Genomic DNA, 24,970 nt, shown 5'->3' with positions numbered 1-24,970 from the left:
AGGGTAATTGCCTATTGAAAAGAAATGTTAATGGATTTAAAGAGAGACACAGACTCCAATACAACAGCAATGGGGAACTTCAATACCCCACTTTCAGCAACGGACAGATCAAACCGACAGAAAATCAGCAGGGAAACAGTTAATTGTCACTACAGACCAAATGGACCTAACAGATACCTACAGAACATTTCATCCAACAGTTGCAGTTGCACGCTTCTCACCAGTGCAAGGAACTTGCTCTACCATAGACCACATGCTACAACATAAGGTCCAGGCAAATTCAAAAAACCAAAATCAGGCCATGCCTCTTCTCTGACCACAGTGGAATCAACCTGGGATTCAACAACTCCGAATGTCTAGAACGTATGTAAACACATGGAGTAGAACAACGTGCACCTGAATGAACACTGGGTCATTCCAGAAATCAAGAGAAATGAAAAAACGTCTGGAAACGAATGAGAACAACAATGTAACATCCAAACTTACAGGATACAGCAAAAGCAGTGCTAAAGGAAACTTTATGGGTCCTCCGAGTAGGCCGACAGTGGCGGCAGCAGAGGGCTCCTCGCCGAAGCCGGCGACTTCCGAACAACCCGCGGAGCTGCCTGCTTCGGTGCCGGCGAGCATCGAGCAGAAGCGGCAGCGGGCGCTTCTGCTGCACCAGGCCCCGCTGTCAGCCCAGCCCTACCCCGCGACAGCGGGCACAGCTACCAGAGGCGTGGCTAATGTAAAAGCCCCCAAAATAACTGACACAGGAGGAGGCTTCATTCTGGAAGAGGAAGAAGAGGAGCACAAAGTAGGAAAATCCAATAAAACATCAGAAAACTCACGGACCTGGACCAAGCTGGATTTATCCCTGGTACGCAGGGATGGGTCAACATTAACAAATTGAAGAACAAAAAGCCACTCAAAACGGAGTACAGATCTCTGACCCAATACCATCAAGCTTTAGAGAACATTGGGAAAACCCTACAAGACATTGGCATAGGCACAGACAGTCAAAATTAACAAGTGGGATTACATCCAACTTGGAAGCTTCTGTACTGCACAAGAAACACTCAGCAAAGTGAAGAAGCAACCAACAGAATGGGAAAAAGTATTTGCGAACTATTCAACTGATAAAGGATTAATATCCAGAATATATAAAGAGATTAGAGAATAATGACAAAATAAACAATGCCATTAATATGAGCAGAAGACTTTAACAGGCATTTTTTATAAGAGGATATTCAAATGGCCAACAGACACTTGAAAAAATGCTCGGGATCACTAGCCATCAAAGGAAATGCAAATCAAAATCACAATGAGGTTTCACCTCACCCACCCACCCCCCATTAGAATGGCTTTCATATAGAAATAAACAACAAATGCTTGCAAGGATGTGGGGGAAAAGGTACCTTAATCCACTGTTGGTGGGATTATAAACCGGCCGCTGAGAAAGACAGTATGGAGATACCACAGAAACCTGATTCTATGCAGATATGACACAGCCATCCCACTCCTGGGAATTTACCCAAGGGCAATGATATCAGCACATGAAAGAGTTATCTGTACCCCTATGTTTATGCCAGCTCAATTCACAATACCCAAGATATGGAATCCATGATACATCTGTAACTGAAGACTAGATAAAGAAATTATGGGAGATTCCAAGATTACAGAATAGGGAGGGAACTTACTGCTCTAGTCTAGGGGAAGATAGCTTACAAAAAGTGGGGAGTGTGCAATGTCAGGGAAGAGCAGAGAAAAAACTGCTGTGGAAACTCCAAGCAATTAAGAGGGACACTGTGGATGTATATGGAGGGTGTGGACGTGCACAGCTCAGGACCCCAGGTGCAGAGCACCTCAGTACCAGCTTTGGAGAGTAAGGTGAGACCAGACTGCAGCATACACTGGTTCACTCTCCAGTTGGCCGCACAGCCAGAGCTAGGCCGATCCAAAGCCAGGAGCCAGGAGCTTCCTCCAGGTCTCCCACATGGGTGCAGGGACCCAAGGATTTAGGCCATTTTCTACTTTTTTCCCAGTCCATAGCAGAGAGCTATATTGGAAGAGGAGCAGCCGGGACTAGAACCAGCACCCATATGGGATGCGGGCACTTCAGGCAAGGGCTTTAACCTGCTGTGCCACAGTGCCAGCCCCATCTGCCTTTCAAATAAATAATTCTTTTAAAAAAATAAACTAGGATCTGGCTGGACATTGACTTTCAGATGCCCCCAGTAACAGTGCCTATACTTCAAACTCAAGTCCAGCCATAAGCTAGTTTGCCAACATGTCAGAGTAATCTGTATTTTTGTATGTGATTTCTACTTTTATAGACTTGTATTAAAATAAAACACATTTTTATAAAAAAATAAAATAAATAAACAAATTAAAAAACTAACAGTGTTGGTGATCTATGGGATACTATCAAATAACACAACATATCAGTCTTAGGAGTTCTTGAAGGTGTAGAGAGAGAGAAAATGGATTAGAAGGCCTTTTTAGTGAGCAGAGCAGCTCCGGCCATGCAGCCATCTGGGCAGTGAACCAGTGGATAGAAGGATAGAAGACCTCCCTCTCCCACCGCTCCCCTCTTCCCTCTCTTCACCCCTCTCCCCTCCCCTTCTCTCCTATCCCTGCCTCCCCTCCCTGTCCCTCACATCTCAAGAACCTAGAAAAACAAGAACCAAACACAACATTAGAAGAAATTAGAGAATAAACAAAATTGAAATAAAACAGATACAAAAGATCAGGGAAGTGAAGAGCTGCTTTTTTGAAAAAATAAAGAAAAGTGATATATAATTGGCCCTACTAACCAAAAAAGGGGGGACCCAAATTAATAAAATCAGAGATGAAAAATGAAATGTTACAATGGGTACTATGGAAATAAAAATAATCAAGAATTATTACAAACTAGAAGTCAAATTATCCTTGTTTCCATATATGGGAAAACCAAAAGACTCCACTAACAGACCATTGAAATTCATAAGAGTTTGGAACACTTGCAGGATATAAAATCAACACACAAAAACCAATAGCCTTTGTATATACAGACATTGCCATGGCCAAGAAAGAACTTGCAAGATCAGTACTATTCATAGCAGCTACAAAAATATTTAAACATCTTGGAATAAATTCTCTACAATGAAAATTATAAAACATTAAAGAAAGAAATGTAAGAGACAAAAAATTGGGAAAATATCCCATGTGAATGGATTGGAAGAATATCATCAAAATGTCCACATTACGTGTTGTACAATGTGAATTAATGCTGTAACTAGTACTCAAACAGTACTTTACACTTTGTATTCCTGTGCGTGTGCAAACTGTTGAAATCTTTACTTAATATATACTAAATTAGCATTCTGTATTTAAAGATAATTGAACATAAATCTATATGTGAATGGAATGGGAGAGGGAGTGGGAGATGGGAGGGTTGCAGGTGGAGGGAAGTTATGGGAGGGAAAAAGCCACTGTAATCCATAAGCTGTACTTTGGAAATTTATATTTATCAAATAAAAGCTTAAAAAGTCCAGATTACTCAAGCAATTTACAGATTCAATGTGATCCCAATCAAAATAGAATAACATTCTTCTCAGATCTAGAAAAAACAATGCCCAAATTCATATGGAAACACAGGACTCCAAACAGCTAAAGCAATCTTAAACAACAAATTTATTTTATTTGAAAGGCAATCTTAAACAACAAAAACAAAGCCAGAGGCATCACAATAGCAGAGTTTAAGATATACTACAGGACAGTTAAAACAGCTTACTACTATCACAAAAAATAGACATGTAAACCAATCTAATTGAACAGAAACTTCAGAAATTAATCCACATCTACAACCAACTAATTTTTGTCAAAGGAACTAAGTCAATCCCCTAAGAACAGACTCTTCAACAAACGGAACTGGATCTCCACACACAGAAGTATGAAATAAGATCCCTGCCTTACACCTTACACAAAAATCCACTCAAAATGGATCAAAGACCTAACTCTACAAGCCGATACCATCAAATCAGTATGCTCCTAAGTTTGCCTGTGTGAAATGCATAAAGTTTATATTAAATAAAAGTTTTCTTGCAGCTGGGCCAGAGCCAAAACGGAAATATCAATCGCACAAATGCTTCTGGACAGGGATTCTTTCCATAGCTGCCGAATTTGTCAAATAAAGAGCCAGTCCGCAACATGAACATAAATAAATAAACAAACAAATAAATAAAAAGGCTTCTGGGGCCGGCACTGTGGCACAGTGGGTTAAAGCCCTGGGCTGAAGCGCCGGATTTTCATATGAACTCCAGTTTGAGTTCCCGCTGCTCCTCTTCTGATCCAGTTCTCTGCTGTGGCCTGAGAAAGCAGTAGAGGATGGCCCAAGTCCTTGGGCCCCTGCACCCACGTGGGAGACCCAGAGGAGGCTCCTGGCTCCTGGCTTCGGATTGGCGCTACTCCAACCGTAGCAGCCATCTGGGGAGTGAACCAGCAGATGGAGGACCTCTCTGTCTCTACCTCTCTGTAATTCTGCTTTTCAGATAAAATAAATCTTTAAAAAATAAATAAAAGGTTTCTAAGTGAAAATAAATATTTAAAAACTAAACTGGAAAAAACCTCAATGGATAAATTCCTGGATACATATAACCTACCAACATTAATTAAGAAGATACAGACAACCTGAACAGATCCATAAAGAAGCAATGAGATTGAAGCAGTAATCAAAAGTCTCCCATCAAGAAAAAGTCCAGAACCTGAGAGCTTTACTGGTGAATTCTACAAATCATTCAAAGAGGAACTAACTCCAATGCTTTTCAAACTTTTTCAAAATATTGAACAGAACTCCAAACACTTTTTATGAGGTCAGCATCACTTTGATACCAAACTTACTACACGACACGAAAACTACAGAGCTATATTCTTAATGAACATAAATTCCATAAATATAAGTATTCTCAATAAAATACTAACAAACTGAAACCAAACTACATAAAAAAAGTCACAATCAGGGATTTATCAAAAAAAATGCAATAGTGGTTCAACATTCGCAATTCAGTAAACATTATAAATCACATCAACAGAATGAAGAACAACGAACATCTCAATAGACGCAGAGAAAGCATTTGATAAGACTCAACACTATTTCATGATAAAAATCCTCCACAAATTAGGTAAAGAATTATAAAGGCTGTACTTGACAAACTAACAGCCAGTATCACACTGAATGGGAAAGAGCTGCAAGCATTTCCTCTCAGATCTGGAACAAGACAAGGATGTCTATTTCACAACTCTTAGTCAACATAACACTGTATGTGTTAGCCAGACTAATTAGACAAGAGAAAGAAAAGGCATAAAATTCAAAAAAGAGGAATCAAATTATCCATGTTTGCAGATGAGATGATGTTGTACATGGAAATAACACCCCACCAAAAGCTAACAGAATTGATAAACCAGTTCAGTAAATTTGCACAATACAAAATAAACATGCAAAAACAGTAGCCTTTTTATAAGTTAGTGAAATCACTGAAAGACAAATCCAGAAATCTCATTAAAACAGCCACACACAAAAAATCAAATATTTAGGAATAAATTTAACCAAAGAAGCAAAAGATCTCTACAATGAAAATTATCCAATATTGATGAAAGGAATCATAAGGGACACAAAAAAATGGATGATATTCCTTGTTTATAGATTGGAAGAATCAATATCATTAAAATACCTATACCTCCTAAAGCAATCCACAGATTCAATGCAATCCCTGTCAAAATACCGACGATAGGGGCTGGCGCTGTGGCATAGGAGGTAAAGCTTATGCCTGCAGTGCTGGCATCCCATATGGGCAGCGATTCAAGTCCCAGCTGCTCCTCTTCTGATCCAGCTCTCTGCAGTGGCCTAGGAAAGCAGTGGAGGGTGGCCCAAGTCCTTGGGCCCCTGCAACCATGTGGGAGACCCAGAAGAAGCTCCTGGCTTTGGATTAGCACAGCTCCAGCCATTGTGGCCAATTGGGGAGTGAACCAGCAGATCAAAGACCTCTCTCTCTCTCTCTGCTCTCCTCTTTTCTGTGTAACTCTTTCAAATAAATAAATAAATCTTTAAAAAAAATACCAATGATATTAAGATTTAGAAAAAACAACCTTAAAATTCATATGGTGTCACAAATGACCTAGAATAGCCAAGGTGATCTTGAACAAGAAAAATCAAGCTGAAGGCATATTACAAAGCTATAATCATTAAAACAGCATGGTACTGGTATAAAAACTGACACATAGATCAATGGAACAAAACTGAGCCCAGAAATTAATCCATCTATATACAACCCAACTGATTTTGACAAGAGTGCTTAGGTCATACAACAGAGTAAGTGTAGTCTCTTCAACAAATAGTGCTGGCAAAAATGGATGTATACTTATAGAAGAATGAAATTAGATCCATACCACTCGCTATACCTAACAATCAATTCAAACCAGATCAAAGACCTAAATTGAACAGATTATGAAGTTGCTGAAAGAAAACATAGGCAAACACTCCAAGACATTGCTGTAGAGGACGACTTCTTGGACAAGACCTCCAAGGCACAGGCAACAAAACAAAACTAAACAAATGGGACTATAACAAACTCAGAAGCTTCCATAAGATGGTAACTGTCAAAATCTGTGAAAGACGGGTTGTTACCAATGAGACCTCATTAATTACCCAAAAGCTGGCAAGATCAGGGAAGCCTGGGGTAGCGTCAGCTGGATGGTATTGCCAGTGTTCCCCATGAGCAGAGGGTGTTTTTATAATACAGGATTCTGATTTCCTTGACAATTAGGGCAATGTGTGCCCATACTGCTTCCAAATTCCATTGAAGATATCAAGATTGTTGTGATGTGCGCAATTAATATATTAATTTCCGGCCCAGGTTCTTGTCTCCCTCAGAGTAAGAACCACTAAGCAGACGTTGGTATGCTGTGCCGACAGGGGCGGGACACACACACATTCACGCACGCGTGTGGACCACCCCACACAGAGAAATACCCAGTCTAAGCAGGCCAAAGAGTTGCCCGGAAATGAGAGAAGAAAATAACCCAAAAAAGTAACTCTCAGAGCCGTCCGCAGTGGGAGATGGGAAAAGCGCAACACCCCTAGGCGGGGTCTGTGGTAGAGCCCGGGTCCATCTCTCTTTCTAAGGAAGTGGGTGGCACTCCGTCGGATAGAACCCCAGCGGGGGTCTGAGCATGCGCCCTTGTCCCAACTCCATCCTAGGAAGGTAGGCGCACTAGACTGACATCACTTGGGAGGGACACAAAGTTCCAGGTTGCCCAACCTTCAACTAACCCCTTAAGTTACTCCACATCAGTTGGAGCACTATGGCTCAGATTACGTTAGCAGATGTGTGGTTTTCTAAATGCCTTTGTTTACAGAAATCCTAATGTTGCCTAAAAGTCACTCACTGAGATGTTTACTCACTTCCAGGAAGGAGCTAGAACCAACTCATTGCTTCCATTACCCCATCCTTGATTTTATGATGGAGCTGGACTTAAATGAACCTAAAAGGTTTTTTAGGTTTTTTCCCTAAAAGGAAAAAAAATGGGAGGAGGAATGGGGAGAAAGTTAAAAAAAAAAATTGATCTACGGTGTTTGGTTCCACGTGTAAGTATTCTCACTGTAGCCACCGGACATCACTGAAAACAGAGCTGGAAGCCCAGGAGAAGCTGTGCGGGTCTGGCAGCATCACTCACTGGGGGGTAACGAGGGGCATCACTGGGCTGGCTAGAAGCCAGAGCGCGTTAACGCAGGGACAGCAGAGCCGCAGACAAACCCCACAAACTGAGCTGGCTGTGGCTTCTTCCGTGGCCCTGAGGTGTGGGGGGAGCTGACGCCTTCTCTCCTGGGTGACAAGCCCCATTGCCGGGTGCTTGTTGCTTCTGCTTCCTGACCCCCACTCCCTCTCACGAGAGACCAGGGCCTGCTCAGCTCTGAGCGAGTGGGAATTGGAGTGTAAAGAACTTGATGGAGGAGGTGGGGGGACTGTGGTTGTGTGTGGAGGAGACCACCCCTTGCTTTCATGTCCTGGAATCCCAACCCCAAGTGGACCCCTTCACTCTCCAAGGAACAGGGATATGGAAGAAAAGGTTAAGCCTGTTTAGGGACCAGAGCTGGAGCGACTTTCCCAACAGGCAGCAGGTGTCTGGGGCCACCACGCAGGAATGCACCCTGAAGAAATGGTCAGGGCGCAGGCTGCTGGGGGGTAATAAGCCTCATGCGGCGAGCACAGCGCTAGCTCCTGCATAATTTATCCCACTTATAAATATCAAAGCAGCCACAGCTGCTAGCACTCCAGCACAAACCCCACAAACATTTCTTCAATTATTCAGTCCGGGAACTAGTCAACTGCTTCAAAGTTACATTTTTATAAAGTGTCAATTACAGCTCAGTTGCAGGGCTGACCCCCTCTGAGTGGAATGGGGAAACTCCCTTCTCCCCTCCCTTCCTCCTCACTCCCACTGCCTCTTTGCTTGCTCCTCTTCTCTCGGCCCCTCCCTCCTTGACTGTCTCCACTCCTAGCCCCCACCCCACCCCAGCAAGGGACCTTTGGTCAGGCTCTGGGGGAGGCTGGGTCATCCAGAATAGAGGGGCGGCCATGTGGTAGGGTCTATAGCACCAGGAGGAGACCAGACAGACTTCCTGCGGGGAGTGCGGGAGCAGGGCTCAAGGTGGGAGGCCTCTGGGGTCTGGAGGGTGCAGGGGGCTCTGTGGCCCACATTCGGGATCTGGTGTAGGGGCTGGTTCCACTTCATACTATCCCGTGTGGCCCTACGAAGTCACTTCAACTTTCTCAACTTGCGCTGTGCTGTAAAAGTGAGTGCGACAGGCATCCAGATTCCCGGGGCTGCCTTAACGAACTGGGTGACAACACAGTGGTGGTATCTGACACGTGTGGAGGCTGCAGGTCCTACTCCCTCCCCAAAGATGCTAGAGGAGGGTCTGTCCCAGCCCTCTCCTCAGCTACACTGGTGTTCCCGAGCTGTGGCTGCGGCTTTCCACTCTTCCCGTGCTGTACGGGCTGTGTCTGTCTGTCTCTGGGAGTAGATTTCCCACTTTTATATAAGGACATATCAGATTGGATTAGCGCCTGCCAACGTGGCCTTGTTTCAACCTGATTACCCCTCTATGGATCCCACCTTCAACAAGGTCACATCTGGACTACCTGTGGGCTAGGAACTTCAACAAATCTTCCTTCTTCCTGAGGGGACACAGTTCAACCACAGCATCAGAAGTTCCTACCAGGAATTAAATCTGGGTGTGAGAGAGGAGGGAGAAATCACTCGGTGATTCCCGTGAAGACAAGAGCCTTCCCAGGGAAATGAGGTGGGGGGATCATAACATTCTTCAACAATTAATTAGTTAATTGCTTTGAAAGGCAGAGAGGCCGGTGCCATGGCTCACTAGGCTAATCCTCCGCCTTGCGGCGCCGGCACACCGGGTTCTAGTCCCGGTCGGGGCGCCGGATTCTGTCCCGGTTGCCCCTCTTCCAGGCCAGCTCTCTGCTGTGGCCCGGGAGTGCAGTGGAGGATGGCCCAAGTGCTTGGGCCCTGCACCCCATGGGAGACCAGGAGAAGCACATGGCTCCTGCCTTCGGAACAGCACAGTGCACCAGCCACAGAGCGCCGGCCGCAGCGGCCATTGGAGGGTGAACCAACGGCAAAAGGAAGACCTTTCTCTCTGTCTCTCTCTCTCACTATCCACTCTGCCTGTCAAAAAAGAAAAAAAAAAGAAAGAAAGGCAGAGAGAGAGAGAGACAGACTCCTCCAGCCAGTGGGTCACTCCACAAATGCTCACAGTGGCTGCAGCTGGGAACACAACCCAGGTCTCCCAGGTGGGGGCAGGGGTCTAACTCCTGGAGTCATCACAGCTGCCTCCTAGTCTACCTGAGAAAGAAGCTGGAGTCAGAGCCTGAGCCAGGAGTCAAGTCCTAACCAGGAGGCCAGCTGCTTACCCTGGGGCTGCGGTTTAAGCCAGTCCTGACCCAACCTGTAGCCGATCAGAGACTGTAGCAGAATGTAGCAGGTAAGAGGCCAACTCCAAGGATGAACTTGGGTCGTGCCCTCCAAGCTCCTAAGAAAGGACATAGCTAGAGCCCCCGGACTCTGCAAGGGTCCTGCCCCTCCAAAGGCATCGCTCTGTGGCAGGTCAGACTCCTGCGTCGGCCTCGGGGTATCATCCGCACCTGAAGCCTGGGGAGTCTGGCCTTCTCTCTGCAAAGGGACGATCTTGTTACAGAGAGAAAACAAAGACCATCCCCTCCTTCAGAGCTGGCACTGGGTGAGTGAGAAGGTGCTCCAGGAACTGCGACTCCATCAGGTCAAGACTGGGGACCGAGGAGCTCGCCTTGGGAGGTGGGAGCAGGGTAGGCCCACTGGGAGGTGGGGGATCCTAGCATCACAAGAGGCCCCTGAGGCCACTGGGGGAGAGAAGTGAGGCCCTGGAGAGTCAGTGGGGGAAAGCTGGGCAGTGCTCAGGAAGTGAGAACACAGCAGCACCGGACTTCAGGTGCCAGGTGAATCCCCCCGAAGAGGAAGTTCTAGAAATTCTGCCTGCTGTGTGGCCTCTGGACTTCAACTGTAGCGTCAGCCCATCCCTGGGTCTCCAGCCTGCTGGTCTACCTTTCAAGTCTGCATAATCATATGACCCAAGTTCTTAAAATAAATCTCTCTGTGTTCATATATCCAGCCTATCAGTTCTGTTCCCTGGAGAACCCTTGTGTTAATGGACTTCCACTGCATAACTTTACTTAAGAGGAGGTGGTCCATATGTGTATGATCGAGCTGGTTGAAGTCTGAACTATATACCTTAAAGCAACCAAGTGTGTTTGGCCACCGTGGGGCAGGAGCAAGTGCCATGGCGACTTGGACGTAAGAGGAAGGGGCCTGAAGTAGCCTTGGTTCATTGACCAACAAGGAGGGAGGAGTCCTATCAGCCCACACATGTGGATGATGGCGCCTCTGGCCCTGGCGTTCAAGAACAAACCCAATGCTTCATGGGTGCCAGCAAGGCCAAGACAGAAGGGAAGGGAATGGTCATGGCTGAGGATCCATAGGTGCCTGTTGGATGTCTCCACTGGCCCTCAAGCTGGCCAGAGCTTAGTCCTTGGATGTGAGCAAGGTGGGCTGTTGTCCACCCAATGCCTTGTGATCAGTCACAGCCTCACGGGAGCTGGCAAAGGTCTCATACACAATGTGGTCCCACCCCTGCCTCCAAAGGAAGGAGCCGTAGCGAGGACCCATCAAGCTGTCTGGGCCATGAGTGCTGAAGCTCATTGTCACTTCCACCTCTTGGTGGAAGTCCCGGGATGGAGCTCATCAGGTGCAGCGCCATTGGGGTTTTTCTCCTGCACATTGCAGGATGCTGAGCAGTGTTTCTGGCCCCAGCCGCCAGATGCCAGCAGCAGCTCCAAGTCCTGACAATCAGAGATGTCTCCACAGATTGCAAAGCATCCCCTGGGTGGGTACAGCTGCCAGATCTAACAAATACCAGTACCAGATGCCCACTGGATTTGCAATTCAGAAAAACGACACGTAATGTTGTGGTCCGAGTATGTCGCACGCAATAGTTGGGGCGTACTTACACTAAGAAGTGCCTTGTGTTTCCCTGGAATTCAAATGCAACTGGGCATCCTGTACTTTGACTGGCAATGCTACCTGTGGGAACAAAATGCCAAAATGTGGGAGCAAAATGAGCTACCACTCATCTAGGGGCTGCAAGAGAAAAAGGTGGGGCTAGTGCTGCAGCACAGCGGTCGAAGCTGCTGCCTGTGGCACCAGCATCCCATGTAGGTGCCAGTTTGAGACCCGGCTACTCCATTTCCAATCCAGCTCCCTGCAAATGCACCTGAGAAAGCAGTGGAAGACGGCCCAACTACTTGTGCTCCCTGCAGCCAGTGGAGACCCGGAAGAGGCTCTTGGCTTCAGATTGACACAGCTCCGATTTGAGGAGCAAACCAGCAGATGGAAAATGTCTATGTGCCTCTAACTCTTTAAAAAAAAAAAGATGCTTTATTTGAAAGATTTATTTATTTTAAAGTCAGGAGTTACATAGAGAGAGGAGAGAGAGGAGAGAGAGAGGAGAGGAGAGAGAGAGAGAGAGAGAGAGAGAGAGAGAGAGGTATTCCATCTGATGGGTCACTCCCCAATTGGCTGCAATGGCAGGAGCTTTGCCAATCCGAAGCCAGGAGCCAGAAGCTTCCTCCAGGTCTCCCACACAGGTACAGGAACCCAAGGACTTGGACCATCTTCTACTGCTTTCCCAGGCCATTATAAGGGAGTTGGATTGGAACTGGAGTAGCTGGGACTAGAACCAGTGCCCATATGGGATGCTAGCACATCAGGCCAGGGCGTTAACCCACTGCACCACAGCACCAGCCCCGTCAAATAAAGCATCTTTAAAAGAGGAAGTGGCTTCATAGGATTTGAGTAACTGATGGGAAAGACAGAGCACCATCACCCAGGTCTCTCACTGACCACCTTGTGTCTCACTAAGCTAAGCCCAAGGATGAAGGTCCACGGGACAGCGTTGTCTCCACCTCAGAGACAGAAATGAAGGCTGAGGGTTATAGTACTGACCTAAGCCAGACGGACTGGAGGGAGTGGGTCTGAGAGTACACCCGGTCAAGGCGGCATCATCACTTTTAAGGGCTCCTTCTTCCATAAAAATCACTTGAAATTATATATTTTTTACTGCATTGACCTAAATTAAAATTATGCAATTAATATTAATCATATGCAATTTATATTGTGTTAAAACTGTTCTCTGGCCTAAACATTACTTTTTCTTCAGTTTGTACTAGAAGCTAAACCATGTGCTCAACACATTAGAGACAGCCCTTAGCACTGAGCCTCCCACACATGGTGGATGAGGCGGCCCAACCCTCAGCCTTCACCATCACCAATCTTTCCTCTTCTCCAGGCTCCCCGCAGCCACAACAATTGAATTCCCATACATTTGGATAAGTACCCAGGAGTGGTGTTGTGCAATCACACAGTAGCTCCACTTCTAGCTGTCTGAGGGACCACAATGGTGATTTCCACAGCCACAGCCCCATTTTCCATTCCTCTGACAATGCGCAAATCGCTACTCATCGCCCCCACCTACAGCTCCTGGACTCTCCTGGGCCTCTTAACACCCTGCTCTGCAGACAGAAGTCAATCAGAGATAGGACATAACCTTCAGCTATTAACTCAACCTCCCAACACCTGCTCTTCTACTAACATAAGGGCGGGCAGCTCAGGAAAGTGTCCAACACCATTTTCCACCCCACATGCTGGAGAGCCTAACCTTTCCCCAGCCCTAAGAGGCAGCAGCACCATCCATTCCCGATCATCCTGCACAGAGCAAACAGGCACCTGAGTGCTCAGGCCACCTTCCATGTGCATCAGGTTAAACGGCTGCTAAGGGAGCGAGGCGGGGGGGGGGGGGGGGGGTTGAGCAGGGAAGGCCTCCGTCATTCCGCTTCAAGCCTGCTTGCAGCAGACGGCTCTGCCCAGCCCTTCCTGTGCCCTTGTTGCCGAGAGCAGAACTTTTTCCCACACCCTCAGCCATCCTCCTCCCTCCCTCCTGCTCCCACCGTGTGCCCAGCGATCCTGCCAATGGCTGCAGGGAGCTGCCTCCTTCAGCAGAGCTCTGACACACATCCTGCCTTGACAAAGACACTCATTCCCAAGTCCTCCTGTGCCTCAGAACCCAGCTTCCAAGTCCTCCTCTGCAAAAGGAAGAGATTTCCACTGGAAAGTGATTTTCAAGCCCAGTCGCTGATCTTTGGCTGTTCTCTATTGAGGTGAGCCGCAAGCAACCTGTGGGCAGTGAGACCTCAGGGGAGATGATCTGTGTGTCCGTAGGGGCTAATTGTACATACCCTCCCAGTTTTATAGGCATCACTGTCGCTCTCCTTTCAACACAGCCCCAAGAAGGGAGAAGGTGAGTTGTCTCTGACATCAGGGCAGGAATTGCTTGCAGTCAGGTTGGACTTTGGTGCATGGACTGTTTCTTGTGTCAAGGTTATCCTGCTCACTGTAATTACTCCTCTTCCCAGACAGCACAGAGCTTCAGACATGGGCCATCACAGCTACCTAACCCAGACAGGCCCCAGCTGCTGAGCTGATGGAAAGGAACTCTAGAAAATTCCAGGGTGAATATGTGGCATGTCCCTTGTTCTACACGGGCCTGAGCTCCGCAATTCTCATGGTTTCCTTTGTATTACCATTTTACATGTGAGGACCAGCATTCTGCAAAGCCAAGATGGCCTGGGAGTGCTCGTGAGAGCTGGAGGCAGCCAACTCAAACCCACACTGCCCATGTGCCCTCACGTCAGGCCACTGGCGGGAGGGGTGACCTGGCCACCACAGGCACCACAGGGAAGTGACTGTGGGGCAGAAAGCAGAGTCCATGCAGATTTCCAGACACGAGGGTGGTGTCTGACCCAGAGGGTGAGAAATGGCTACAGAGCAGAACAGCGCCACCTGCTGTCCATCTTCTGTATTTTGAGGCCTGAAGGCTTCCCAGACAACAGACACACACTCCAGTGGAAAAGACTCACCCGGACAGGTAGAAGGGCCCATCAACAACTTCCCCCAGCTCCTAAGTGATCCCTGTCAGATCATTAGCTACCCGACAGCCTGCAAGAACTAGGGCAGAATAAAAGAGCAGAAACAGATAAAGCCACTGTGTCACAAGGCGTCACAGTTAAACAGCTCTCAAGACCAAAGGCTCACAGCTCCCAAAGGAAAAGAAATTTGGATGACTGTGACACTTCTGTGCCCCTGGCTTCCTCAGGATGGGGCCAAGCCAGCCAGGCCTCCAAACCCCTCTGGCTCTGCCCCTCTGTGCCATTCCCGGCTCCTCCCTGGCGTCTGGGGCAGCCGCCCTGCCACCCTGCCCACAGCTCACAGAATCACAGAATCACACAAGCCACCAACACCAGCTCTTTCCTTCGCGTCTCAGCATCCCTGATACACCCAACGTCCTCTTAGATGGAGCCCATTGGAGGTGCCAGGGGGCCATGAACACACTGCTATTGGCTTCAAAAGGACACAGCAAAGCACTGAGGCCAACCCCACACGTTCACCCTGGAGCTGAAGTCTGTAGCCTGTGGGTCCTGCGTTCTCGTCCACAGTCATTCACAGCGCCTCTGCGCAGGTAGGCCTGACCAGCAAGTCCCACCCCCACTTCCCTACACCCTCCCTTTGAACCCACCACAGCCTCATAAACAAGAGAGCCCATCCCCCAGCACCAGCCACACCACCTGCCAGCCACCCCCATGTCTCTGGTATCTTTCAAGGCAAGCTTGCCTCTCTGGCCCCATCTGTCCGTCTGCACCTGGCCCTCCTCCCTGCCTCTTCCCCTCCAGCATCTTTGCCTCCCCTTGGTTGTACCCAAAGCATGCCTGTGGTGAGACTGGGCCCTGCTCTCTGCTGGTCCCTCTTTGGGGCTGTCCCTGCAGGAGAAGCACTGAGGGACAGGGTTGAGCGGGGGAGGCAGCAAGCACTGTCCAGGAATACTGGTTTCTTTCTAGTCCGGTGGAAAGCGAGAAATTGAGCCCACTCCTTCTGGATTGCAGCCTGGTGAACATCTCTCCTCTTTTCACTCGCCTCACAGACCCTGCAGCGCTCCTGGGCTTTGCTGCCTCCCTCACCTCTGCCCTGAACGTGGGTGCCCCAGCATGACTGCTTTGGATCAGTCCTCAGGTCTGGCTAGCACTGTTACCACCCCAGCCTCTCATGGACCAGCACCCCAGGGTGCCTTGGAACTCTGGGGCCAACTCAGGCCAGACGCACCTCCAAGAATGGAGACATCCCCACGTCTCGTCTCTCAGGCTGGGGTTTCATACCTGACGGTTTCAGCCACCCCAGACGGTCGGCTGCCCCCTTCTGTGGCCGCCACCCACCAGCTCTCTGCAACCCCATTCTCCTTCCTAAAAGCTCATGACAGAGCCTCGGGTGATCACTGAGCTCATAAATAAGAGTGTTAATTGTTAAATTAACAACAGAAGTCACTGTGCCTTTGCTCCACATGTAGGACCTCTGTCATTAATGGATTGCACTGGGAAAATTAACTATAAAACTTGTTTTCAAATAGCACTTTATACTGTGTGTCTATGTTGGTGCAAACTGTTGAAATCTTTACTTAGTATAGAGTTGGTCTTCTGTAGATAGTTAATGAAAAACAAATCTTAATGAAGAATGGGATGGGAGAGGGAGTAGGAGGTGGGACGGCAGTGGGGGCGGGAGAGTGGGTATGGGGGGGGAGAACCTTTATATTCCTAAAGCTGTACCTATGAAATCTGTGTTCATTCAATAAAAGCTAGAAAGCAAGCAAGAAAAAGAGCTGCCAGCAGATGGCAGCAAAGACCGTGCTCCAGCCTAGGGTCTGCATGCACTCACCAGGCTCTGAGCCCAGTGGATCTAGGCTGTGGGGGAAGGGTGCGTGCCTGAGTGTGACAGCGTGATGCAGATGCACTGTGAGGAGCCCCCAGAAGGGGAAGACGCGTTCACGCACAGTGCAGAGGGGCCAGGAGCCAGCCCACAGGAGCAGGAGATGGAAGGGGTCCCAGGCTCCCGGGGACAGGAAGTCTGATGTCTGTGAGCCGAGTCCAGAGTGGCCCCCAAAGGCAGAGGCACTGAGTCGGAGGTGAGTGCAGTGCTGGGGAATTGGGGTGCCAGCCTGAAGGCCTGTGCATCCCATTTCTCCCATCTCATGCCAGTGCAATCCAAGAGGCCAGCAACTTCTGTCTCTCTGGGTCACGGAGCCGTTCCCAGACACAGAAGTGGCGCTCCAGAACTGCACAAGGACCCGCGGGGACTCACCTGAGGGGTGGCATCTGTGCAGCGTGCTCAGGTGAAAGGCGGGTTGGCTCCTACCCATGGCAACAGACTCAAGCCCAGCCCTGAACCCCGCCGGCCAATCTCAGCATCTGGAGCTGCGGCTAGGGTAAGAAACCCAACAGTGGAGGCTCACGGAGGCTCCCCTGGCCACAGGGACAAGAAGAGCATGGCGGACAAGCGGCCCGGAAGGCAGCTGAGCAAGGTCAGGGAGGGCCCATCCACGCTCACCAGCTGAGTCAGCTCCACAGACAGGACGGCTCATGCAGCAGAAATGTATTCCTCGCTCTTCTAAAGGCCAGAAGGCCAAGATCAAGTCTACAAGTCCGTGTAGATGACGTCTTCTCCCTGGGTCACCACGTGGTCACTCTGCGTGTGTGTCTCTGTCCTCATCTCCTAAGCTTCCAGATTGGACGCTGGCGACCCACGTGTCTTCATCTTACCCTCATTCCATCTGTATGGCCCTGTCTCCCGGTGCGGTCACACAGTGGTCCCTAAGGATTTGCTCAGGACACAGCTGGCTGAGGCTGAGATGTGCAAGGTGATCAGTCAGCTCTGTACTTATCAGGCAGGGGGAACACAGCGCTCTAGGGACAGGTGGCCTGGAGACAACACACGTGCTGGGGTTGGAAAATTCGTGCTCACCTGGCTGGGCCCCCAGTCCTGCAGGGGCCTGCCTTAGCAGGTCTGGGGGTGTCTAGCAACCTCGTTTCACCAGGCCAGCCCTCAAGTACCTCTCGACCTGGAGGAGGACTTGGGGGTCAGGCTTTGGGATTTCATCCAGACCTTATAGAGGCCCCTTAAGGAGTAAGGAAACACAGCTCAGTGGGCGCCACAGCTCAATAGGCTAATCCTCCGCCTGAGGCACCGGCACCCCGGGTTCTAGTCCCGGTCAGGGCACTAGATTCTGTCCTGGTTGCCCCTCTTCCAGGCCAGCTCTCTACTGTGGCCCGGGAGTGCAATGGAGGATGGCCCAAGTGCCTGGGCCCTCACATCCACGTGGGAGACCCAGAAAAGGCTCCTGGCTCCAGATGAGCTCAGCTCCTGCCATTGTGGCCCTTTGGGAAATGAACCAGCAGATTGAAGACATCTGTCTCTACCTCTTACTCTTTCAAATAAATAAGTTTTTTTAAAACATTAGTAGGATGTTGGCCTGAATTGAAGGCACCCTTTGATGTCCACGAGTCTAGGTCCCCACAGCAGGGGCATGTCCAGGAAGCACCTGCTCAGTCTTGAGTCTACAGGACTGACTCCTGGAGGGTAAGTTACAGTAAGAAGCAACTCCCCGGGGAGCAGCTGCACTCCGGCAGGACGCCTGTGTCATAGCATCCATGTTTAATTAAAATGTTTGCCTGCCTGTAGCCCAATGTCTTTTATACATGGTCTAATTTCTTAAAGGCCATCAAAATGATTCTTAGACATATCCCCATCCCACCCTCAAGGAACATATTTTTAACTTGGAAATTCATCAATGGGCATGAGGGAGGCCTAGGAGCCCCTGAAATTGCATGCAAAAGCTGTGAGTCCCTGCATGTCTAATGCTATCCTAGGGGCACCAGGAGTTGTCAACTGGAAACAAAAGACCCTTGGTGCCAAGGGCGGTGGACGCTGTGATTTGCACTCTTATAATTCTTACTCTAGGAGCAGATTCTGGTGAAACGGAGTCAGGAAGGCACCTCCAGACTGTAGGAAAACCTCATCAAGCTTACCCCCACTTCTAATGAGGGCTACAACAACGTTTGACACTTTTTTCCAAACTGACAGCCTGCACAGACTCCGCTAGATGAGCAGCCATGAACCCCAGCTTAAGGAAAACTGGCTCATTGCATTTTCATGGAAGATTATTGCTGAAGTCTCAAAACTCCCCTGGCAAGGCGAGGAGGCAGGCAATATTACTCCAATTGTACATGTGTACATTTTCTTATTTAAGAAAATGAGGAAAGAAGCACCAAGTGGCAGAATACAGTGGGCACTTACTGTTATAGTCTACGGAATATGTTTAATAAAAATGGATAGTGGAATCTCAGAGTTGAGTTAGGGAGAGAACAGCAGAAGAAATGCCTTGCAAATCAGAGGAACACTGTGACCAATGTGGAGGGACACACACAACTCAGGACCCCAGCAGCAGAGAGCCTCAGAACCTGCTTTGGAGAGAGGTGAGAGCAGACTGCAGCAGCCCAAGCCACTGTGTGTGAAGAGCTTGGTGTGAGTCTGGCTTGGAGCCTGTGGGGGACAGTGTCCCTACCAACCTAGAGGGAAAAAAGGGGGGCAAGTTCTCTCTGACCACCCAGCACCAGTGTCCTGGAACTAGCTGAGGGTGTGAGGACACCATTACAGACCTATGTATCATCTACACCAGCTCTCATCCATGTGCCTAGCAACCAGCCAAGAGGAGATGCCCGAGTTAGGCTGGGAAAACTGATAGGGGGCTGGGTGCTCATAACTGTGGGAGCCTTGTGTGCCGAGACTTGAAAACAATGTGAATGCATGTGAGGGTGCAGGGTGTGGCTGGGTCTTTGGGTAGTCACTGTGGGCAGTTCCACACATTCGGGGCTCCCCGATTCTTTGGTGAGGGTCACTGCTGTGGGATCTGGGCTCACACTGAGAACTGCATAGATCCTCTGTGGTTCTTGTAACAGCACAAATGAATACTGGGCCCACTGAAGCTAGTGCCCAGGCAATGGTCTCCTTGGAGGAGAGGGGTGAGTATGAGACCACACCAACAGAGCTGAAAAAAACCTCCTGACTGAAAAAAAAAAGAGATTACCATGCCCAATTTGAGAGTCACCTTGGACATTCCCCTTACCCTGGACCACTGAACAGAGCTCTCTGGCCACACCCAGCACACACCTCTGGGTATTCACTGAAAGAGCAGACACTCTAAGTCACAGAGAAGGAGTTCAAAGATAAAAGCCATCACAGGGGAAAAATAAACTAACAAGTATCTGCACTAACACCTAAAAATAAATGTAGCAATTCAAGAAACAAGAATAAGGAAGACAACACAATACCCTCAAAGGAACACAACACTTCAATACTAGAATATGAAGATAAAGAGACTGAAGACATGCTAGAAACAGAATTCAAAAACTTGATTGTGGGATTACTTAGAAGAAACCAGAAGCAAATCAACCAATTAAACATATCCATACGTGGCATGAGGAAAATTTCTCATGAAATTGAGATTTAAGGAGCTGGCACTGTGGCGTAGCTGGGAAAGACAAAACCTGCAGCACTGTAGAAATGAAGAATTCAATAGAACAAATAAAAAATGAGGTAGATAGTCCTAACAACAGAATAGGTGGGGCAGATGAAAGAATATCCAAGTTAGAAGACAATCTTTAGGTTTTCTACTCAGACCAAAAAAATGAAGAAATTAGAAAACTGAAAACAGTGTTAGAGATCTATGGGATACAAACAAATGACCCAACATACGGGTTTCAGAAGTTCCTGATGGCACAGAGAGAGAGAGAAAGGATCAGAAGACCTTTTTAGTGAAATAATTACAGAAAACTTCCCTAATTTGGAGAAAGGGACGTCCAAGTACAGGAAGACATAGAACTCCTAATGGACATGCCCAGAAGAGATCTTCGCCATGACATATTGCAATCAAACTTGCCACAATAAAACAAAGAAAAGATTCTAAAATGTGCATGAAAGAAACGCCAATTACTTTCAGAGGATCTTCAATTAGACTCACAATGAATTTCTCACCAGAAACCCTGCAAGCTAGAAAGAGGCAAGATATATTCAAAGTACTAAAAGAACTGTCAAGCCTAAAAAAACTATATCCTGCAATGCACTCATTTATGAAGCTGAAATAAAGACCTTCCATAACAAGTTGAAAGATTTGTCACCACCCGTCCAGACTTACAAATGATGGTTAAGCATGCACTACACAAAGAAACACAGAAACATGGTCATCTCTACAAAAGAAGGTGAAAGCAGAAAATTTCCCAGTAAAGTACAAAGGAAATCCAAAGGAAACAAGAGGAAATCTATGGAAAAATGGAAGGGCCACGTTGTTACGCATCAAAAGTCATCTTGAATGTAAATGGCCTCAACTCTCAAGTTAGAAGACAATGAATGGCTAAATGGATTAACAAACAAAATCCATCTATTTGATGCCTACAAGAAACTCATCTCAGCAACAAAGACACAGGCAGACAAAGTGAAAGGATGGAAAAAGACACCAGCTAACACACACAAAAAGAGCTGGTATAGCCATTCTAGTATCAGACAAAATAGGCTGACACAAAACAGATAAAATAGACTAACACAAAACTTAAGACAAAGAAGAGCACTATGCAATGATTAAGGCATCAATTCAACAGGAAGATGAGACTATGCTATACTTTGTGCACCTAAATACGGGTCACCTGACTATTTAAAATAAATGTTGATGGATCTAAAGGGAGACATAGACTCCAATACAACAATAATGGGGGACTTCAATACCCTACTTTCAGCAATTCACAGATCAACTGGACAGAAAATCAGCAAGGAAACAGAGTTAATCAATACTACACACCAAATGGACCTAACAGATATATACAGACCTTTTCATGTTACTGTTGCAGAATATACATTCTTCTCAGCACTGCATGGAACTTTCTCTAGGAATGACCAAGACCAGGCCATAAAGCAAGTCTCTGCAAATTCAAAGAAATCAAAACCATACCATGCATCTTCTCAGACCACAGTGGAATGAAGCTGGAAATTGGCAATTCAAGAATCTCTAGAACATACGCAAACACATGGAGACTGAACAACATGCGCCTGAATGAACAGTGGGTCATAGAAGAAATCAAAAACTGTTGAGGAACAGGTTTTCAGATTATTTGTTAAACTCTTAGTATAGAGTTGATAATATGTGTATAAAGTTAATTAAAAATAGCTCTTAGTAAAAAATAAGAATGGGAATAGGAGTGGGAGGAGGAAGAAGGGTGGGATTGGGGGTGGGAGGGTGGGTATGGAGGGAAGTACCACTATCACTATATTCCCAAAGTTGCATTTATGAAATACGTGAAGTTTGTCTATCTTAAATAAGAGGTTTCTGATGGAAAAAAAGTACAATCAGCAAAATCCAGAATATGGAAACTTTATAGAATAAATCAACTAATTTCTTTTTTTTTTTTTTAGATTTTATTTATTTGAGAGGCCAAGTTATAGACATTGAGAGGAAGAGACAGAGAGAAAGGTCTTCCATCCACAGATTCACTCCCCAAATGGCCTCAATAGCTGGAGCTGCACCAGTCCAAAGCCAGGAGCTTCTTCCAGGTCTCCCTCTCAGGTGCAGGGGTCCAAGCACTTGGGCCATCTTCTACTGATTTTCCAAGCCACAGCAGAGAGGTAGATTGGAAAAGGAGCAGCCAAGAATCAAACGAGCACCCATATGGGATGCTGGCCCCGACAGGCAGAGGATTAGCCTACTGAACCAAAGCGCCTGCCCCAAATGACCAGATTTCTTCAACAAATCAATTGAAAGGGAAAAAAAAGAGGGAGACAGAATCTACTGAATGAACAAACTGTCGAAGTTGCGGGATGTCCTGAGAATATTATATTATTCTACTGACAATCACACACCATTAGAGCCCAGAGACCTCTAATTGGCACTGCAAAATATTTTCATAATAAATAATTATTCAACACAACTAAGCAACTGTTTGGGCAAAAGGCAAATAACCATGTATTCTAGAAGTATCAATAGCTATGTTAACAATAACAATCAACACTTACTAAACATGTCCTATGCATTAGGAACTGTTCACAGTATTCCACATAGATTAACTCAATACATATACACAGTCTGGCTGTGTTGGCATAGCAGGAAAGCTGCTGCCTGCAGTGCTGGCATCCCCTACGGTAGCTGATTTGAGTCCCAGCTGCTCCTCTTCCGATCCAGCACTCTGTTGTGGCTTAGGAAAGCAGTGGAGGGTGGCCCAAGTCCCTGGGCCCCTGCAACCATGTGGGAGACCTGGAAGAAGCTCCTGGCTCCTGGCTTTGGATTAGCACAGCTTCAGCCGTTGTGGCCAATTGGGGAGTGAACCTGTAGATCAAAGACCTCTCTCTCTCTCTCTCTGCTCTCCTCCTCCTCTCTGTGTAACTCTGACTTTCAAATAAATAAATAAATATTTAAAAAAACCAATGATATTTAGAAAAAACAATCTTAAAATTCATATGGTGTCACAAATGACCTAGAATAGCCAAGGCGATCTTGAGCAAGATAAATCAAGCTGAAAGCATATTACAAAGCTATAATCATTAAAGCAGCATGGTACTGGTATAACAACTGACAACATAGATCAATGGAACAAAACTGAGCCCACAAAAAATCCATCTATATACAGCCCAACTGATTTTTGACAAAAGGGCTTAGATCATGCAACAGAGTAAGTGTAGTCTCTTCAACAAATGGTGCTGGCAAAAATGGATGTATACTTGTAGAAGAATGAAATTAGATCCATACCACTCGCTATACACAACAATCAATTCAAACTGGATCAAAGACCTAAATTTAACAGACTAGGAAGTTGCTGAAAGAAACCGTAGGCAAACACTCCAAGACACTGCTGTAGGCCGGCGCCGCAGCTCACTAAGCTAATCCTCCGCCTAGCGGCGCCGGCACACCAGGTTCTAGTCCTGGTTGGGGTGCCGGATTCTGTCCCGGTTGCCCCTCTTCCAGGCCAGCCCTCTGCTGTGGCCAGGGAGTGCAGTGGAGGATGGCCCAGGTGCTTGGGCCCTGCACCCCATGGGAGACCAGGAAAAGCACCTGGCTCCTGGCTCCTGCCATCGGATCAGCGCGGTGCGCCAGCCACAGCGCGCCGGCCGCTGCGGCCATTGGAGGGTGAACCAACGGCAAAAGGAAGACCTTTCTCTCTGTCTCTCTCTCTCACTGTCCACTCTGCCTGTCAAAAAAAAAAAAAAAAAAAAAAGACACTGCTGTAGAGGACGACTTCTTCGACAAGACCTCCAAGGCACAGGCAACAAAAACAAAACTAAACAAATGGGACCATGTCAAACTCAGAAGCTTCCATAAGATGGTAACTGTCAAAATCTGTGAAGGACGGGTTGTTACCAATGAGACCTCATTAATTTCCGAAAAGCTGGCAAGATCAGGGACTGGGGTAGCGTCGGCTGGATGGTATTGCCAGTGTTCTCCATGAGCAGAGGGTGTTTTTAAAATACAGGATTATGATTTCCTTGACAATCAGGGCAACGTGTCCCCATACTGCTTCCAAATTCCATTTTTGAAGATATCAAGATTGTTGTGAGGTACGCAATTAATATATTAATTTCCGGTCCAGGTTGTTCTCTCCCACAGAGTAAGAAACACTAAGCAGACGTTGGTATGCTGTGCCGATAGGGACAGAACACACACACACACATTCACGCACGCGTGTGGACCACCCCACACAGAGAAATACCCAGTCTAAGCCTGCAAATGAGAAGAAAAAAACCCAAAACACTACCTCTGAGTGAGAGCCATCCGCGGTGGGAGACGGGAAACGCGCAACACCCCTGAGCGGGGTCTGTGGTGGAGAGAGCCCGCGTCCACCTCTCTAAGGAAGTGGGTGGCACCCACCTCGGATAGACAACCCCGGCGGGGGTCTGAGCATGCGCCCTGGTCCCAGCTCCATCCTGGGAAGGTAGGCGCTCCAGACTGACATCACTTGGGAGGGACACAAAGTTCCAGGTTGCCCAACCTTCAACTAACCCCTTAAGGTACTCCACATCAGTTGGAGCACTATGGCTCAGATTACATTAGCAGATGTGTGGTTTTCTAAATACCTTTGTTTAGGGCCAGCGCCATGGCTCAGTAGGCTAATCCTCCGCTTTGCGGCGTCGACACCCTGGGTTCTAGTCCCAGTCAGGGTGCCGGATCCTGTCCCAGTTGCCCCTCTTCCAGGCCAGCTCTCTGCTGTGGCCAGGGAGTGCAGTGGAGGATGGCCCAAGTGCTTGGGCCCTGCACCCGCATGGGAGACCAGGAGAAGTACCTGGCTCCTGCCTTCGGATCAGCGCGGTGCGCTGGCTGCAGCTGCCATTGGAGGGTGAACCAACGGCAAAGGAAGACCTTTCCCTCTGTGTCTATCTCTCTCACTGTCCACTCTGCCTGTTAAAAAAATAAATAAATAATAAATAAATA

At 47.6% G+C, this 24,970-nt stretch overlaps 1 long non-coding RNA gene across 1 annotated transcript in view; it reads right to left on the bottom strand.

Moving 5' to 3' along the window:
• Positions 1 to 24,614, bottom strand: part of LOC127493541 (uncharacterized) — a 31,432-nt gene extending 6,818 nt beyond the window's left edge. The window contains exon 1 of the long non-coding RNA XR_007923814.2: positions 24,297 to 24,614. This is a non-coding gene — a long non-coding RNA (uncharacterized lncRNA). The remainder of the gene's footprint in view (positions 1 to 24,296) is intronic.
• Positions 24,615 to 24,970: the final 356 nt, after the last annotated feature.

Source organism: Oryctolagus cuniculus, chromosome 7 (assembly GCF_964237555.1).
Source record: "Oryctolagus cuniculus chromosome 7, mOryCun1.1, whole genome shotgun sequence".
Classification (NCBI taxonomy): Eukaryota; Metazoa; Chordata; class Mammalia; order Lagomorpha; family Leporidae; genus Oryctolagus; species Oryctolagus cuniculus.
Note: the sequence above shows the minus strand (reverse complement) of the source record. Positions and strands in the feature narration are given on the sequence as shown.